The following is a 5,335-nucleotide window of genomic DNA, read 5'->3' as shown; positions in this document are numbered from 1 at the left end:
GATAGAGCTTGACTTTGAACACACACTATCTTACACCTTATTACTTGTGTGACTTTGGGCAATCCTCTTAACCTTCCTAATATAATTATCTCATTTTAAAAATAAATTTAAGAGTATCTGAAAAAGAATTTACCTCATAGGGTTATGTGCTAGATAAGCAATGCCTGTATTATAATAAGGACAGTTTCCAACACATTATAAGTACCATTTATCATATTTTTGAAAATAATATCATTTTATATAATATATTCAAAATAAAATATATTTATTGAGATATATTAATGTATTAAAGTTCCAGGAGCTCCCCAATATCTTTTCAATAAATTCCTTTCCTACTTAAATTAGTCAGAGGCAATTTCTATTACTTATAACTGAGCAATGAGCATTTTGTATGATGATAGCAGTGAAAATAAATGATGTTGACCTGTATTCTTTAAAATGTCAATGCCATGAGATATAAAGAAAGGCTAAGGAAATGTTCTCAATTATAATTGACTAAAGAGACAGAACTAAACATAGTATGTGATTTTGGATAGGATCCTGTATTAGCAGGGAAATTTTGTATAAAAGACCTTAACTGGAATACTTGATAAAATTGGAATAAGGATCGTAGATGAGATAAAGTTTCATATCAATGTTAAATTTCCTGAATTTTATAAGTGTACTGTGATTGTGTAATAGAATCTTCTTAGGAAATATGCACAGAAATATGAAGGAGTATGATGCATGCAACCTTTCAAATGATTAGAAATAATTTTAAATGTGTATAATATGTACGTGTATATATTATACATAGATGATAGATGGACCCATAGATGACTAAGTATATAGAAAATATCATGGTGGGGGAGAGAGAAAGAGAGCAGAGAAGGGGAATATTATAAAGTGCAAAAAACTGGCAAAAATTGGTGAAGGAAAAAGGCAAACAGGAGTTCTCTGTACTTTTTTTATAACCTTTTATTGTTTAAAATATAAAGATTTTAAATTTTAAAATCTAAATTAAAAAAATTTACACAAAATTTCAAAAAGATAGTGAAGTAGTTCCTGAAAAAAACATTAGTTAACTACACAGAACTATGAGCCAAAGCACAAAATTATTACAAATTCTTTGGCAAATAAAGTATACTATATTTTAATGTAATAACTGTTCTCTAAAGAACATTGGTGCATATTAACTATTGAAAAATGAGAATTAAAGCATATTTTTCCAGAGTGAGAAACATTCAGTTGGTAAGAGATCTAATTTGTAAGCTCTTACTTTAGAGAGTAACTCCTCTAGGTTTCTGTCAAAGACAGAAAAATCATTCAAATTCCCTTAAGAATATATTTCCCATATTACTCTGTGGATAAATCACTTCTTATTCATTTCCTAAGGGTTTAAAATTATATATGACTCATTCTGAAAACCGGTAAATAAGGGAAAGAACCAACAGTTTTTCACACCTTTCCTGTTCTAACTGAAATGCAAGACAATAAAAACTGCTAACCAGGCAAAATTTTTCTTCGTGAAATAATTCCAGCTAATAAAGGAAGAAATGACAGAAGGATACTGACATTTTCCAATTCTAATGAAATAATGAAGATAGGCAATAACCATCAATGGCCACTAAAATCACTAAGTGAAAAACTGATGGGGAACTTTAAGGCAAATAAATCCGGCTGAACTTCCTGATCAATTTTAACATCCAAAGAAAGACAATCAAATATTCTGTACCTCCTAATGGTGCCTCTAGGAAGCATCCAAGACTATTTTAAGAAAGTAAAAACCCAAATCTGATCACACCTATGGATATAACTAACTTACAGGAAGTGTACAGGTCAATGAACATGTTGAATGACATCATGAGGATAATCCAGAATATAGAAAACTATATGATGAAAACCCAGTTTCTTCAACAGATAAATTTGAAAGAAGAGGGAGGGAGGATCTACAGATTAAAAGAGACTTAATGACATATAACTGGGCTAGGGATGTAACTCAGTGGCAGAGAGTTTACCTAGAATGCTTGAAGCCCTAGGTTTGATCCCTGGCACTGTCGAAAAAAATTTTTAAAAAAGAGAGTTATGTCATTACAAAATAGATACTTGTTCAGATTCTTAATTTCAAAATCTTTAAAGATATATTATGATACAATCAGGGATATCTGAACACTAGCTGGATATTTTGTCATATGGAGCAATAGTATTTTAGACGTGATAATGGTAACGTGGTTATGTTTTTTAGAGAAGGATCCTTATGGAGATTATAAAAACATTCATAATTTAAATATTATTATTTCTGGAATTAGTTTCAAAATTACAAGGGATAGTGAGGAAAGGGAGTGGAAAAGAGGGAGATTGACCATGCATTGTTTAACCACTGAAGCTAGGGGATAGGTGGAAATTTATTACTTTACTTTTGAATACGTTTTTAAATTTGTTATAAAACTGAAAACATTATTATTAAAAGATTGAGTTAACTAGGTATTTCCTGAAATTGAAATATTACTAATATATGTTAGTTGAAAACTCAAAAGTAAAACTTTATTATGGTAAACATAAAATTTACTATTTTAACCATTTTTAAGTGTACCTTTCAGTGGCATTAAATATATTCATGTGTCATACACCCATCACCACTATACATTCCAGAACATTTTCATCACCCACAACAGAAACTTTACCCATTAAACAATAACTCCTATCTCCTCCAATTCTCCATGCCCTGGTAATACCTATTTTACTTTCTGTCTTTATGAATTATATCATACAAGTAGAATCATTGGCTATTTAACCTTTTGTGGTCTGACTTATTTCACTTACCATCATGTTTTCAAGGTACATTCATGTTGTAGCATGTATGAGAATTTCATTCCTTTTTAAGGCTGGATAGTATTCTATTGTATGTATATACCACATTTTAAAATCTATTTATTTGTTGATGGATATTTGGGTTGTTTCTATCTTTTTGCTATTATAAATGATGCTACTATGGACATTGGCATGCAAGTATTCATGGAGTCCCTACTTTCAATTCTTTTAAGTAGAATTGCTGAATCAGAGGAAATCTATGTCTAAATTTTTAAGGCTCCACTGTACCATTTTATATATTTTTTTCATATAAATATATTTATATATATTTTTAGTTATAGATGGACACAAAACCTTTATTTTTTTAATGTATTTTTATGTGATGCTGAGGATCAAACCCAGTACCTCACATGTGAGGTAAGTGCTCTACCACTGAGTCACAACCCCAGCCCACACTATACCATTTTCAAAAATGGTTGCACCATTTTACATTCCCACCGTAAATGAACAAGAGTTCCACTTTCTCCAGTACTCATCAATGCTTATTTTTTTCTTTTTTTGTTTTTCATTTGCATTCCTGGCTACTTATATATTTCTTTTAGAGAAACATCTATATAAGAACTTTGCATATTTTTAAATTGAGTTGTTTTGTTATTGTTATCATTGTTGTCATTAAATTGTAGGAACTCTTTACGTAGTCTAGATATTAATCCTTTATCCTCCATGCCATGGGTTGTCTCTTCATTCTCTTGATAGTATCCTTTGATGCACAAAAGTTTTAATTTTGCTGAAGTCCAGTTTATCTTTTTTTGTTATTGTTGTCTGTGCTTTCAGTGTTATATCCAAGAAATCATCACCAAATTCAGTGTTATGAAGATTTGCTTTTATGTTTTTTTCTAAGAGACTTATAGTTTTAGATCCTACATGTAGGTCTTTGATCCATTTTGAGTTAATTTTTGCATATCCTTATAATTTTGCATGTGGATGTTCAATTTTCCTAGAACCAGTTTTTGAAAAGAAGGTATAAGCTTTCATTTAAGAAAATTAAAACTGTATTCATGTTTCACATGTGAAAACGTGAAATATCCGGAAATGAACATACTAAGCTGTAAATAACCATTAGGGGAAAAAAAAAAAAACCAATAATGGGCAGTAGAGTACACAGAGCTGTGGTTTGTGTTTTTGTTTTTTGGAGACATTTTGTTTTGGTGCTGGAGATTGAACACAGGACCTGTACATGCTAAATATACATCCTATCACTGATCTACATACTCCCAGTTGGAGCTCTGGTTTTTGCTCTACACAATTTCATATTTTTAAAATTGTTTACAGCACATACTAATGCATTACTTATGCAATTTTTTAAAGTTTTTTTTGCTTTGTTTTAATATAAAGTTGGTCAGATGTCAAAGCATGGGCCAACTAGGCTAAGAGTCAATATTTTGGCAGGCTAAAGATTCAAATTAAATAAAAACTCTGAGGCAGGAGAGCTGTAGTGTGGGAAAGAATTAGCAGATCTCAAGGGTAATGCTCTTTGTACAGATAATCTGCCAATATTAGCAGTAAATAGAAACAGTAAAGAAAACTTGGTCTTAGTTCTTAACCTTCCCCCTACTGCCGCCCCCTCCAATATCATTCATTCCCCTTTTACTCCTTAGCTGTATTTGGGTAGCATATGTTTTGCTCATATATGTGAAAGTAAACTGAAGATTCAGAGGTCCCTGTGAACTTTACTAGAACAAAATAGTTACATAAAGGTTCTTTATGTGACGGTTGAATGTTTGGTTGGATGATGAGAAATGGACCATTTGGGCCAGACCAGACAGTTCCAATAACAAAATAGACAGGATGGGCAGGAAAGAAAAAGGAAAGCTCTTTTTTTTTTTAAGTTCCCTTTTTTTATTAAAAATTTTAAAATTTTTACAGACTGCATCTTGATTCTTTGTACACAAATAGGGTACGACTCTTCATTTCTATGGTTGTACACAATGTAGATTCACACAATTCAAGTAATCATACATATACATAGGGTAATACTGTTTCATTCTACTTTCTGTCCCCCACCCCCTCCCTTCCCCATTTTCTTCTACACCATCCAAAGTTCCTTCATTCTTCTCTTCTCCCACCAACCCTCATTATATATTATCATCCACTTCTCAGAGAAAACATTCGGCCTTTGGTTTTGGGGGCTTGGCCTATTTCATTTAGCATGGTATTTTTCAGCTTCATCCATTTACCAGCAAATACCATAATTTTATTCTTCTTTATGGTTGAGTAATATTCCATTGTGTATATATACCACAATTTCTTTATCCATTCATCAGTTGAAGGGCATCTAGGTTGGTTCCACAATCTAGCTATTGTGAATTGAGCAGCTATGAACATTGCTGTGGCTGCATCACTGTAGTATGCTGATTTTAAGTCCTTTGGGTATAGGCCAAGGAGTGGGATAGCAGGGTTAAATGGTGGATCCAGTCCAAGTTTTTTGAGGAGTCTCCATGCTGCTTTCCAGAGTGGCTGCACCAATTTGCAGCCCCACCAGCAA

This window comes from Sciurus carolinensis, chromosome 3 (assembly GCF_902686445.1).
Source record: "Sciurus carolinensis chromosome 3, mSciCar1.2, whole genome shotgun sequence".
Classification (NCBI taxonomy): Eukaryota; Metazoa; Chordata; class Mammalia; order Rodentia; family Sciuridae; genus Sciurus; species Sciurus carolinensis.
This window is presented reverse-complemented; position numbering follows the sequence as displayed.